This window comes from Protopterus annectens, chromosome 5.part0, assembly GCF_019279795.1.
Source record: "Protopterus annectens isolate FY-2018-M chromosome 5.part0, PAN1.0, whole genome shotgun sequence".
In the NCBI taxonomy this organism is placed as follows: domain Eukaryota; kingdom Metazoa; phylum Chordata; order Ceratodontiformes; family Protopteridae; genus Protopterus; species Protopterus annectens.
In genome coordinates this window covers 1,537,327,063-1,537,342,557 of record NC_056735.1, presented here as the reverse complement: position 1 = coordinate 1,537,342,557, position 15,495 = coordinate 1,537,327,063, and positions in this window count along the sequence as shown.

Here is a 15,495-nt window from a genome sequence, read left to right as displayed (position 1 = left end):
GACACTGCAAAACTCCACTGCCAATCATGAGCAGACAGATGATTTGCTGTGGCGACCCCTAACCGGGAAAAGCCGAAATAAGAAGAAGTATGCGCAATGACATCCTGATCAGCTGCTTCCACACACATCATCAGCCACATACAGCAGCTTCTGAGATTTTATTTTTTTTTTTTACTTTTTGGTAAAACATACTTTTTGCTTGCCGGTACCTGTCCCCAAATAAAACATACATCCTTTATATATAAGGAGTCAAACTTCTGTCAGCATCTGAATGATGAAAATGACACCTGGTGGTACCCACATTTAAAGTGATAACCCTGGGAATTGTAATAGATATCAATTATGGATGATGCAGTGGTGCAGTAGTGTTCTCACCTCACAGCAAGAGGCTCTTCGGTTTCATTCTCAGCTGGGGTGCATTCTGTGTGGAGTCTGCATGTCCTCCCTGCATTCATGTGGGTTTCCTCTGGGTGCTCCAGTTTCCTCCCACATTAGAAAGACATGCATCTGGAGCATTTCTCCCTTGGCCTCCACTGAAAATCGGCTTTGTTCCAAGTCAGACTTTCCTGGTTAACAAATAAATATATATATGTGTGTGTGTGTATATGTGTGTTCATGTAGGTGTGTACTTTTGTAATGGTTTTACATAGAAATGTGTTACTTTTTATTTCGGGGAAGTTTTAAGACTAGGTTGAAGAAGGTAGGTGGGAGTGTGTGTGCGTTACTGTTGAAAGTGATGATTTTTGTAATGTGTTTTCTGTGTGTGTGTGTGTGTGTGTGTGTGTGTGTGTGTGTGTGTGTGTGTGTGTATTATTAGTATGAGTGAAAGTATGACAGTGTGCAGTGAGAGTGTAGGGCACGTAAAAGTAGGTTTGTGCTTTTTTTTTTTGAGTTAGTACAACCTCGGAGTTGGTACATATAAGTAGTGGGATTGTGTGCAAAAACATGGTCATGTTATTTGTTTTGAGTTTCTAAGTGTTTTTGTTTTTATGTTGGGGAGGTTTGGATTTTTACTTGTGTTTTGTATTTTACGATGTTATTCACACTTTCAAGATTCAGAATTGGACCCTTATATATATATATATATATATATATATATATATATATATATATATATATATATATATATATGTATATATATATATATATATATATATATATATATAATATATATATATATACATACAGCCTACCTTGACCTTGCAAAGGCTTTCGACACAATACCCCACTCGGGTATTGTAGAAAAACTTACCAGCTTAAATGTAAACCCATATGTCACAAGATGGGTTGCAAACTGGCTTAAGGACAGAACCCACAGGGTTAGAGTTGCTGGCGCTATGTCAGACTCCAAGCCGGTCACAAGTGGTGTCCCACAGGACTCGGTCCTTGGCCCCCTATTGTTCGGCATCTACTTCTCAGAAGTACAGGCCAACATGGGAGGACTTTGGCTGACAAAGTTTGCAGACGACTGCAAACTGGGTGCCATTGTGGAAAGTGCATCGGACACGGATATCCTTCAGAAGGGACTCACGGAAACAGATAGCTGGTGCCAGAGCCATGGCCTGAAGTTAAACGCCAAAAAATGTATAGTCATACCCTTCGGGAAAAACAAGGTAACCCCAAGCTACCATATAGGTGGCAATCCACTAAGCACAGAAGAGGTTATCAGGGACCTGGGGACCCAGGTTGACAGTGGCCTTTCTTTTGACACTCATGTTGCTAAAGTGGTTAGAAAGACCTTCTACATTGCCCACCTGATCATGAAGGGATTCACATCCAGATCTAGTGAGGTCATTGTTCCCCTGTACTCTTCACTTATCAGACCAATGATCGAGTACAATGCCCCATTCGGGATGTATCTCACCCGACATCTGCAGCAATTGGAGAGACCCCAAAAGTTCCTCACCAAAAGGATAAAGGGACTCCAAAATCTGTCATATGCTGCCAGATTGAAGAAACTCCAGCTCTATTCAGTCGTATACCGTCTGCTCAGAGGTGACATGTGCCTGACATACAAGGCCATGTCCAACCCAGAATTAATGGACGTGCTCCACCTCAAAAAATCCAAATCCACCAAAACCACTAGAGCAAGTGACTTAAACCTTAGCACGGATATAAATAGGACGTGCTGGAGGGATAGATTTATCACTCAGAGACTCCCTATGCTGTGGAATAAAATCCCAGTCCATGTGAGGCAGAGCACCTCGCTGGCTCTGTTCAAGAGAAATCTTGACCTGTGGATGGGAGATCGTAGGTTTACCCCAGGAATCATCTCTGTGTCACTGCTGGACAGAGGCACAACAAACTAATGGGTACAGTATTTTTTCATATAAGGGGGGGCGTAAGCCACAAAACTTTGGGCTAGGCTTATAAATGCCTTAGGGCAGATAGCCTAGTATAAACCTATGAACCTATGAACCTATATATATATATATATATATATATATATATATATATATATGGGTCTAGGACATTTCATTGAATGCACATTTCACTGAAAGTCAAATTAGTGTGCAGTTTTCACTGAAAGCTCAATTCACTAAAAACTCAATTCACTGAAACACATTTCACTGAAAGTTATATATGGCCTTTTCCCCACTGTAGTGCAACCCTGGAGTTAGTATATATAGTAAGGGGGTGTATGGGGGGCACTATATACTATATACACGGATACTTGCAATTCCAATATAGTACTATTTTATGAACATAATATATACTTAAAATAGGTGGGGGGCTATGACCCCCCAAACCCCCCAATGTGGGGGGCGATGCCCCCCTTACTATATATACTAACTCCAGTGTTGCACTACAGTGGGGAAAACGCCATATATAACTTTCGGTGAACTGAGTTTTCAGTGAATTGTGCTTTCAGTGATTTGTGTTCAGTCATTTGAGTTTCAGTGAAATGTGCACTCAGTGAAATGTCCTAGACCCATCATTTTCATGTCTGAATATAACACAGAGCACATTCTTGAAATTCAAAACATATTACATTCCACATGATTTCTTCACCTTCTGTTATGCAAAGCATCTGCATGACTCACAGGAGATCATCATTTCTTTCATTAATTCATATCATCCTCTTTACCCATGACCTTTCCCTCCATAGAATTCAGTCATTAATGTCTAAATTACCTTTCAGCACATTGAATTTCCACATACCACATTATCCAGCTCCTCAAGTCTCATATATTTTATATCCAGTGAACTAATTATGTTAACCTAGTATGGATGTCTGGGAGTGGTCAGATAACACATCTATGCTGGGGTGCTTGAAAAGCTATGCTGTATCTCAAAGCATGTTAAAACTGGAATATCTATTTAGGCTGATTTACAACTCTATCAACTCTATGTATCAAGACTAAAATATGATCAGAAGTTACACAAAAATGTCCTCAATCACGTCTGTGTACATTTTTTTAACGATAAAAAATATTTTCTCTTCATGGTACCTCAGATAATGCTTTTGTAAGTGCAACAAAGTACTAAAACCATCAAGCTTACAAACTATTTAAAATGCTTTCTTCATTCAAATCAGCATATTAAGTTGTGGTACTAGAATGTTAACTCTTTGTATTTTCCAGTTAATACCTCTCAACCTCTTAGAGCAAAAAACCTGGACAAAGCCTAAAATGATGGAGGACAAATAGGTACAGATTTTAAATATTGCTCTTAGAGACTTAGAAAGTTGATAGAATAATAGGTTTTGCATTAGAACAAATTTTCTGAAGGATGTGGAGTCTTAAACTCAAATGTTTGTCATTATTTAATGACTTCAATCCTCAGCTATTTGCCGGAAAAGTACAGATTTTAGGAAGAACACACCAAAAGTATAAGGCAAAAATCTGGACTTTCTTTGAAAACCTGTACATTTAAGAGGTATGTACTATGACATCATCTTATAAATTAGGTAGAAGCTACCTTTGCTTTAAGTGACTCCAGAAGATCTTTTTAAATTATTTGTAGGTACATCACATTTGCTGCTTTGTAGAACAATAAGCAACTATTTCTAAATGCCCAGATTATCATCTTAGTATATTAATTTCCTTGAGGTCAAAAATTAACGATCTGCTAAATATCTGAAGTTCATAAATGTCTGTATTGTACTTCTTCAGTGGTTCCACTGTTTCAAATTCTTGCATGATTGGTCAATGTTTGGTCCAGATCCCTAAGTGATATTTTCCTTCTTTTATTGGTGCCTGACTTAGCATTTTCCACTCTAAATGAGGCACTGTCAATTCTAGTAATTTATCATTTTTGACAGAAATTATGTATATTAATTTAAAATATATATTATCTATTATTTTTTTCTTTTTCTATATACCTAATAGCTGACAAGTTTGTTTTATGTAATTAACTTTCATCTCATCCTGCACTATAGAATTTACTACCTACAAAAAACAATTTATAAAATGTATATGCTGGAGTTTGATATACACTACATAGCAATCTGAAATGCAATTGAAAGAATCTTTGTTTTCAGACTCATGCTGTATGTGCAACTTTTATAAAATGTGTGGATACTAAATTTTAGTGGCAGATGAATAGACATGGCTTATATTCATAAAACCAAACTGTTGGGGCCAAGCCCGATGATGTATTTAATATCACTGTTTATGAACTCATATATGATCCATGATATTGCCTTGCAAATTACACTAGTCAGGCTTATGAGTCTATAGTTCCTGGGTTGGGTAGTCATAGGGCCATCCTTATGGAGCAGTATTAACAATGGCAGTTCACCATGCTTCCAGGATGTACCTTGTGGCTAAGCGTAGGTTAAACAAGTTTATAAAGGGTTTCCCTAGGGCATGTTTGGCTCTGTTTACTAGGCATCCAAGTAAATTATCTGACCATATTGATGCAGAATTTTTAGTTTTAGGGAATATAGTTAGGATGTTTTCCTTCTTAATCTTAGAGGATGTGATAGATTCTGGGACTTGCAAAGTTATGATGACTGTTCTCCAGTAAAGGTACTGAATCTGTATTTTAGTGTCTTGGCTATGTCATTCCTGTCAGTGTGGGTGTTGCCATTTTGGATCAGTTTAGGACACCGTCTGTGTTATTTTTTGATTTCTAGAAGTGACGTCTGATGTATTTTTAGTTTATCTTTGCTTGCAGTCTTAGTTTTAGTTAATGACTGACTACTCTTTCAGATGACAGCTCTAAGTTCCTTGTTGATCTTTTTTAACACGTTTTTATATGGAGTGATTGGGATTTATTACAAAATTTTAGAAGTCCCCCCTTGTTAAACAGCTCATATAAACTGATCAATTGGCTGATTTGTTTTTAAAGCTCTTATTGTATTTGGATCTAGAGAGGACATCCAAATCTAAACATTATTCGGAACAGAACTCTATTGTAAAAGTAATGCTGAGCCTGCATCAGGAGCTGCAGCTAGATTCTGAGAGTTCATAATAGAATTTGATCAGGTTTGTATGTCTAGCATCTTTAAATTCTGATGCAATGATTTCAGGGATGTTTCAAAACTTAAAGGAAAATGTGTCAGTCTTGTGGTCAGCTTTAACCAAGGATGGGGATTGTTAGAAAAATATGTATTAACATTTGTGTGCAATGCTTATTTTAATAAGGGAAGATTTAACACATTTTTATTCTATATGCAACATTAGTTTTATTTGAGACTGCAAATGTGCTTTTCTGAAATTATGCTTTCTGACACTGCAAGATGCACTCTGACCTAGTTTGCTAGCACAGCAAAATACATGTTTATGCCTTGGAAATGTACTGGAAAGCAGGTGATTTTCTGTTAGGTCAGGAAATTGAAAAGGAAAGTAATAATTTCTGTAGATCCATTCATTATAGACAATAAGCTCTGTTCGAGTTGATGAAAAAGTGCACAAGCGCAAGATAGTTAGATATAAAGAACAATAAACTCCTTCAGAAATCTGTACTTGCATTGTGCTTAAATTAGCCATAGTACCTAGACTTGTAACATCACATAGTAAGAAAGTTATAATTGACCAGTGGTCATCAAGGCCATCCTGTTTACTGAAAAATCTTTTTTTAAAACTTTGAAGAGTCAGCTAGAAGTATGAGAAATATCTATAAAATAACAGAATTGTGAACTGGTGATCTGCTACGTCAGTCGTAGTGGGCAATGTCTTGAAAGAAAGGTATAATAACTGTGACACTTCCTGATTTAGCCAGACAAATTCTGTAAATGCATTTTTTGTCTCCTTGCGCAAGAATAAAGTTACCTGAATTGAACCTTATGCTTTTGGTCTTTTTAAAGTATTTTTCTCTAACATTTTTTTTGGTCCTTCGGGAGCCGGAAACCCTCGTTTAGCCTGGGATCAGATGGGCCAGGTGGCATGAAACTGCACAGGGAAGATACCACACCAGATCTTCTTCATTGAAAGACCTCCGACTGAATTGTTGTGCAAAGGAGGCCAGCCACTTTTCTGATCTACAACTGAAGGCGGGTTCCATTTGAACAGTGAGTGACCAATCGCTAAGGCTCAGGTAAGGTGAATCTACTTTTTTCTGTTTTAGATCAGGGACTTGATTGTATTTGTTCTGTAAAACAGAAATATTGCTATCTTGTCATAGATCAGGGAAACAGAATAAGTAGGCAGGTAGTCTGAAGAGACTGTAAACACTTGGTGGTACCACATTAAAAACAAAAGGGTTATGTAACATTTAAAATAAAGGTTAGAACAAAATGGGTAATACGTGCACAAAAACAAAAAGACCCCAAAGCCCACCGTTAACCGAAGACGCAAAATATATGCAATCACAGCACGCTGACAACATTAAATATTATACTAAATGGGTTAATAAATATGAATTTGATGGGAAACTAGAAAGATCCTCGCTTATCAAACTTATTAGACAGTTAAAAACTGATTCTAAAGGTCAGGTTAAATAACAGTGTAAACTAGGAGTTCCTCAGGCACACAGGTGGATTGGGGAAGCAAATTGAAGAGAACAAAAGAATAAAAATTCAAAAGCAATGTTTCTAGACAAAGAGGATAATAACTTGGTTATAGCATCAGCCCCTCCGCCCACTCCAGTTTTGGTTCCCTTACCAGTTCCCTTACCGGAATATGAAGCAAAAGAACAAACTGACCCACCTCTGCGATATCTAGTTGTTCCTATAAAAACACTACCATTTGTTAGAGATCCTATCGAGACTAGGTCTCGAACACGTAATTTAAAAGGGGATATTGAATTATATCAAATGAATGGAAATTCATGGGCTATGACTGAAGAAGAGATATGCCCACTCATAGAAGTACCAAATCCTCAGGCAGGACAAGAAGGGCAGAACCCAACTCTCTTAGTATACAGACCGTGGACACCGGAAGACGTCCGGAAAGCCACAGAGGGAATCCCCCATCCAAAAGTTAATTTTAAGAAGTTCTTAGAAGACTTACAGGGCATGAGATTAAGTTATCACTTAAATGGAGAAGAAGTAGAAAAGGTAGTCAGACAAATAGTAAGTCCAGATTGGCACATGATCAGTGGCAACTGGAATCCCCCATGACGCTGCACTTAGACCCCTCCCACATAGCAGCGCAGAACTAGACAACAGAGTGAAAGGCCTGACAGACCAAATTTCTGAGAAATGGAAGCCTAGGGCAGACTGGACTTGCATTAATCAATGCATCCAACAAGAAAGTGAAACTGTTGATAGATATTTTTCCAGATTATTGGAATGCTTAAACAATCACTGTGGAATGCAAGTGAAGGAAGATCAGACACAAGATTCCCCATATGAACAGCAGTTAAAGAATGCATTTTTGAAAGGCAGTATTGCACCCATAAGTAGTTTTATTACTAAACACATGGTAGACCATCGTGCAAGCAGATTACAATCACTGCTTGAATATGCTAGACATGCCAAGAGCCATTTTAACAACAAAAAGAAAAAGAAAGCCCAAGTATTTGCTGTGGAAGATGGAGAAGTTTATTTAGTACAGTCCGGACAAAAGGGCAAAAAGAATGCCCAGGGAAATAAACAATCTGAACAGCAATCAGAGGACTTTGAAGGGAGAAAGAAAATAGGTGAATGCTTCAAATGTGGGAAAAAAGGACACATGGCAAGGGATTGCAGGAAAAATAAGAAGGCAGCAGTGGAAGACAAAAACAATGAGGGTGAGGACTGACTATATGAAAGTCAAGAATCACTAGATAGGAATAATAGAGAAAAGACAAATGAGAATGTGACAGAAGGAACAGAGAATGTGATAATAGAGGAAGTACAGGAAGCTACCGATAGTGAAGAAAACAAAATATTAGACCTAGCCTTACTGAGCTTAGAGCTCTATTTGGCTAACACAAAACCAGAAGTGATGCTCCTGGTAGAAGGGAGGGAAGTCAAATTCTTGTGTGATTCAGGGGCATCACGGACCCTGGTACACCCCTCCAAACTACCAGAAAATTCAGAATCACGTGACTTTATACTTGTAAAAGCAGCTAATGGACATCTGTATCGGGAGCCTCTCTCCCATAACATTACAATAACAGATCCTGTTTCAGGATTAACCCAGAAAAGCAAAATTGTTGTTTCAGCAAAATGCCCAGTGAACCTTTTGGGCAGAGATCTTATGCAACTATTAGGCATAGCAGTAGTTCCAACCATGCAGGGTATGGAAGCACAGCGACAGACCAATACTTTTGCAGTGCAAACAGAAGGTGAGACATTTTACTGGTACAGCCAGGACTTAGTTACAACTGGCCCTGGAGCAGTAACTGAAGAGTTAGGGAATGTAGCTATCAGTAAGTTCCCCTCCCTTTGCATTGACATACAACACCTGTTGCACTGTACTCTGTATTACTGTAATATACCAGGACCTGACAAAGAATATGAACAAGAACTGTTTAAAAATCATGTAAACAGATTAGTACTGTGTAATTTGTACTGGGACACAAGAGGGAACAGTGTAGTTAGCTGTTCATTACCCCAGGAGTTCTTTTCACTTTACAAATCAAATCTAATACCGCATGTTAGTTTAACTAAGGTGGAAAATTTAAAATGGATAGACCTAGGAGAAAAAGTCACAAAATTGGAAAAACAGACAGAATCAGAACTGTCAGAACAGGGAATACAAAGACAGAAACTGAACTGGATAACACAAACACATCCAGCTGTACACTTGCAGTCCAGCAGAGACAGCTGAGAAGCCCTCTTATTAGAAGAGGAACAAAAAGCTTTGTTAGACATATCAGAAACTCTCTGGTCAACAGGAAAATCAGACGTAGGACTAATTTGCACAGCAGGACCAGTTACTATCACGCCAAAATCAGCATTTAGACCACAAAAGAGACAGTACCCCTTGAGAAAAGATGCAGACGCAGGTATTAAACCTATCATAGCAGCTTTGTTTAAGAGGGGAATACTGGTGGAATCCCCCGATTCACCATGTAACACACTCTTATTCCCAGTTAGAAAAGCAAACGGAGAATGGCGTATGGTCCAAGATTTACAAGCTGTAAATGACGCAGTAATACCAAGAGCACCTACAGTGCCAGATCCACATACCTTGTTGAATGATTTAAAACATCAACAGAAGTATTTTTCTGTGGTAGATATCAGCAATGGATTATTTTCGATACCGATACACCCTGACAGCCTGTATTGGTTTGCATTTACATTTCAGGGGAAACGGTATACATATACGCGACTACCACAGGGTTATAGTGAAAGTCCAATAATATTCTCACAAGAAATGGCAAGTAATCTAGCAGGATTTATTCCACCGAAAGGTAGTCAAATTTTACTTTATGTTGATGACATCCTGCTGGCTGCCCCTACCCAGCAAGATTGTAAGGAAGATACTATAGCATTATTAAAATTCCTAGCAGTTGAAGGACACAAAGTAAGCAAAAATAAATTGCAACTTTGGAGAAAACAAGTGAAATACCTTGGATATGTAATATCCAAAGATGGCAGAACACTAGATGATGACAGAAAAGTAGCGATTTTACAAGCACCAAAACCCACAACCAAGAAGGAAATTATGTCCTTCCTGGGTACAACTAATTTCTGTCGGAGCTGGATCCCAAACTATGCTTTGGAATCTGCACCTTTAACCGACCTGATTTTTAAGAAGCCTATGGCAGCACAAGATTTAATACATTGGACACCAGAAGCAGAATTAACTTTCTGCAAGCTAAAACAATTAATAGCATCATCATTAGTTTTAGGATTACCAAATTATCACAAACGTTTTTTCCAAACTGTAGATTGCAAGCAAGGTTATATGACATCAGTATTGACTCAACAGCATGGGGACAAGCAACGCCCCATTACTTATTATTCATCACAACTGGACCCAATGGCAAGGTCTCTACCCCACTGTGTACAAGCAGTAGTTGCAGCTGCAATGGCAGTGCAGGCTTCGGCCTCAGTAGTGTTATTCCACCCTCTCACATTGAGAGTGCCTCATGCAGTCGCAATCATTTTACTGCAAGAAAAAATAGCATATCTTTCCCCTGCTAGGCATCTTTCTTGTATGACTATATTGCTGAGCCAACCTCACATGACAATTGAACGATGTGCTACTTTGAATCCGTCTACCTTGCTCCCAACTCCTGTGGATGGCACACCCCATAACTGCCTGCAGGTAATTGAGCAAAAGACACTGCCTAGAAAAGACCTCACAGATGTTCCCTTGGATAATGCCGAGGTGACATATTATGTGGATGGCTCATGCAAAAGGAGTCCTACAGGACAGAACCTAACAGGTTATGCAGTAGTTTCTGACACTGAGATTGTAGAAGCGAAATCTCTACCACATAACTTATCTGCACAAGCAGCAGAGTTGATTGCCTTGACACAGGCATGTACCTTAGCAAAGGGTAAAAGCGTAAACATTTTTACAGACAGCCAGTATGCTTTCTCTACTGTACATGTTTTTGCACAACAGTGGAAGAATTGAGGAATGGTAACATCTACTGGCAAACCGATTAACCATGCACAGTTTATTTTAGATTTGTTAGATTCTATTCAGTTGCCTTAGAAATTAGCTATTTGTAAATGCATAGCTCATACAACACAACAAGATAGGATTTCAAAAGGCAATGCAAGAGCTGACACAGCTACAAAGCAAGCAGCCTCAGAAGCATTTCTATTGAACGAGGAATTACAACCTTCTGAGATTTTAGACTTAGAAATGTTGAAAACAATGCAGACACTTACTACACAGGCTGAAAAACAAAAATGGAAAAGACGAGAAGCAATTCTCAAGGAAGAACTGTACATCTCCAAAGAAGGAAAACCAATATTACCATCTAATTTATTTAGATATGCAGCTTTGTTGAGCCATGGGCAGAGCCATGTCTCAACAGGAGGGATGGTACAGTTAGTGAATCGGGTGTTCGCTACATATGGGTTTTCAAACTACATTAAAAAGTTTTGCCTGTCATGTCACACTTGTAATAAACATCATGCACAAGGGGCATTAAAGCCCAAGCAAGGGAGTTTCCCTACACCACCGTATCTGTTTCATACCATCTGTATGGATTTCATAGAATTGAACAAATGTGAAAACAAAAAGTACTGCCTTTTCATTGTGGATATATTCTCCAAATGGGTGGAGGCCTTTCCGACAAGTAAACCAGATGCCTCCACTGTTGCAAAGACCCTAATTAAAGAGATTATTCCTAGATTTGGCATACCGGAAAGGATCTACAGTGACAATGGTACACATTTCGTTAACCAAACTATACAACAGCTAAGTCAGTATTTTGGGATTTCTTTGAAACATCACTGTGCATATCACTCTCAATCTGCAGGGTTGGTAGAAAGGCACAATGGAGTTTTTTAAAGAATAAGCTTAGGAAACTTATAACAGAAACACAGAAGAATTGGGTGTACTGTTTGCTCCTGGCACTGTTGAGCATGAGAACTGTTCCGAATGCAAAAGGACTGACACCTTTCGAAAAGATTTTTGGAAGAGCTTATTATATACCTCAGTGGAAACCTCTCATGCCTGCAGACCAGGAAGCAGATTGGACACTTGCATTCTACATGAGGAATATGCTAAATAACAAACATCTTTTACAGTTTAATTCTGCTTCAGATAAAGACCAAACTAACACCTCTGAAGTAGCAGTAGCCCCAGGCACTTGGGTCTGGGTGAAGACATAGTCATACCCTTCGGGAAAAACAAGGTTACCCCTAGCTACCAAATAGGTGACAATCCACTGAGCACAGAAGAAGTTATCAGGGACCTGGGGACCCAGGTTGATAGTAGTCTGTCATTCGACACCCATGTAGCTAAAGTAGTTAGGAAGACCTTCTACATTGCCCACCTTATCATGAAGGGATTCTCATCTAGATCAAGGGAGGTCATTGTCTCCCTCTACTCATCACTCATCAGATCAATGATTGAGTACAATGCCCCATTCGGAATATATCTGACCCGACACTTGCAGCAGCTGGAGAGGCCACAAAAGTTCCTCACCAAAAGGATAAAGGGTCTCAAAAATCTGTCCTATGCTGCCCGACTGAAAGAACTCCAGCTCTATTCAGTCACTTACCGCTTGCTCAGAGGTGACCTTTGCCTAACATACAAGGCCATGTCAAACCCAGATTTGATGAATATGCTTCACCTCAAAAAATCTAGATCCATCAGAGCCACAAGGGCGGGAGACTTAAACCTCGACACGGCTATTAATAGGACGTGCTGGAGGGATAGATTCATCACCCAAAGACTCCCTATGCTGTGGAACAAAATCCCGGTATATGTGAGGCAGAGCACCTTGCTGGCCTTGTTCAAGAGAAATCTTGACCAATGAATGGGAAATTGCAGATATACCCCAGGGATTACCTCAGTGTCACTGCTCGACAGAGGCACAGCAAAATAATGGGTATAGTTCCCCATACTAAAGGGGTGGCGTAAGCCACAAAACGATGGGCTAGGCTTGTAAATGCCCTCGGGCAGATAGCCTAGTATGAACCTATGAACCTATGAACCTATGACAATCAAAAAGAAGAATTGGACGACACCAAAGTGGGAAGGTCCGTATCAAGTACTGCTGAACACACCCACAGCAGTCAAGATTGCGGAACGATCATCTTGGATTCATTTGACACACTGTAAACTAGTCAAAAACTTTGAACTTGATAAAACTCTTGCTAACACACAGCAGCAATAAAAATGATGACAAGACATAGAGACAATAGGAATACGGAACGATTTCAGCAGTATATTCAGCAGTGTTGCATAATCATCTTAATAACTGCATTAGTGACAAAGTTCTTTTTGCTGTGGCCTTTCTTTTCTTCAGCCACACCAGCTAAACTGAATAAACGTGATTCAACATTCATAGACTGGCATCCGAACTTTAACACTTACCAAGCAATTAAATATGTGTATGCTGAGACTTTTAATATTTCAAATTGTTGGATTTGCACAGCTATACCAACAGCATATGGGCGATTATTGATGGCTGATGTCCCCCTAGGGGTCAATGAGACCTGGGAAAACTTGATTTTTGAGACTACACCTGTGAAATCTAGAGACAAAATTGCATTATTTCTGCCTGTTACACAAAACAGGAATTGTATGCTTTTTTAAGAATGACACTATTCAAGTAGGTTGGAGTAGATGTAATGTGACTATCTCTTTTAAATGTTATATTAAACCTAAAAATGCTAAAAATACAGAAACAATTTGTGATGCAGATTATAACTCATACTTTGAGTCCCTACATAAAACTGTCAGTGATATACAACATAATCATATTCTTTTAAAGCAACTGACTAGTATAGATAAGAAAATGTCTCATGCAGGGAAGGTGTATATCAATACTAAGGTAGAAAACTGTTATTTCATATGTGGGAAAAAGGCATACAAATGGTTGCTTGAGAACTGGTCTGGCAGTTGTTTTTTGGGTTACCTGGTCCCGGCCATACGACACACTGCAGCTTTGCCTCATGGGAGAATTCAAAATGTCAGAGATGTTGCGAAGAAACCTGAAAATCCAGTCAAGAAACCTGAGAATCCAGTGGGACAGATCGTAGCAGGCTGAAGGAACCATAACTCCGTGAAAGACAAAAGTAAACTAGCACACATGGACTTGAGTGACACTATCATATCCTGGGTTGGCATAGCCCCTGCATATGGTGCAGTTAAATCAATTTGTGAACTGAGAAAGCTATCCAAGCTCCTCGAGGTCATGAGCAATGCAACTTTTTCTGCTCTTGAATTAATGACTGATGAACTGAATGCAATGAGAATTGTAGTACTTCAAAACCGCATGGCTCTTGACTTCACCCTAGCGGAGAGAGGTGGTACGTGCGCTTTAATCAAAGACGAGTGCTGTTCGTTCATTCCCGACAATAAGCATAAAATTAATGACCATTTGGAAGTGATCCAACAAGTGTCAGACATGACCAGGCCAGGCCCAAACCCACTGACAGACGTTTTCCAGAATTTGTTTGGGGGGTGGGGTTCCATCCTAATGAACATCCTAATTGCCATTTGTGTGGGATTACTATTGTTAGGAGCATGCATTTGCTGTGGAATTCCCTGCATGAAAAAATTAATCAAAGATTTTATAGACATGTCAGTTTCTGAGACTTTGTATCAAAGTACTGAAATTGAAGAACTATTGAAAAAGGAAACACTTTCATAAGTTTAAACTGAATGACTCTCTTAGCTGCAAATCCTGAAAGGTAGGGGTTAGGAGAAGAAAACAAACTGTTTATGCTTCTGAAATAGAATAAAAAGTATTAACGGGGGAAAATGTTAGAAAAATATGTATTAACATATGTGTGCAATGCTTATTTTAATAAGGGAAGATTTAACACATTTTTATTCTATATGCAGCATTAGTTTTATTTGAGACTGCAAATGTGCTTTTCTGAAATTATGCTTTCTGACACTGCAAGATGCACTCTGACCTAGTTTGCTAGCACAGCAAAATGCATGTTTATGCCTTGGAAATGTACTGGAAAGCAGGTGATTTTCTGCTAGGTCAGGAAATTGAAAAGGAAAATAATAATTTCTGTAGATCCATTCATTATAGATAATAAGCTCTGTTCGAGTTGATGAAAAAGTGCACAAGCTGCAAGATAGTTAGATATAAAGAACAATAAACTCCTTCAGAAATCTGTACTTGCATTGTGCTTAAATTAGCCATAGTACCTAGACTTGTAACATCACATAGTAAGAAAGTTATAATTGACCAGTGGTCATCAAGGTCATCCTGTTTACTGAAAAATCTTTTTTAAAACTTTGAAGAGTCAGCTAGAAGTATGAGAAATATCTATAAAATAACAGAATTGTGAACTGGTGATCTGCTACGTCAGTCGTAGTGGGCAATGTCTTGAAAGAAAGGTATAATAACTGTGACACTTCCTGATTTAGCCAGACAAATTCTGTAACTGCATTTTTTGTCTCCTTGCGCAATAATAAAATTACGTGAACTGAACCTTATGCTTTTGGTCTTTTTAAAGTATTTTTCTCTAACAGGGATACTAAAAGAAAGGTGTAAGTATGGGCAATGTCAGTTAGCACCAGG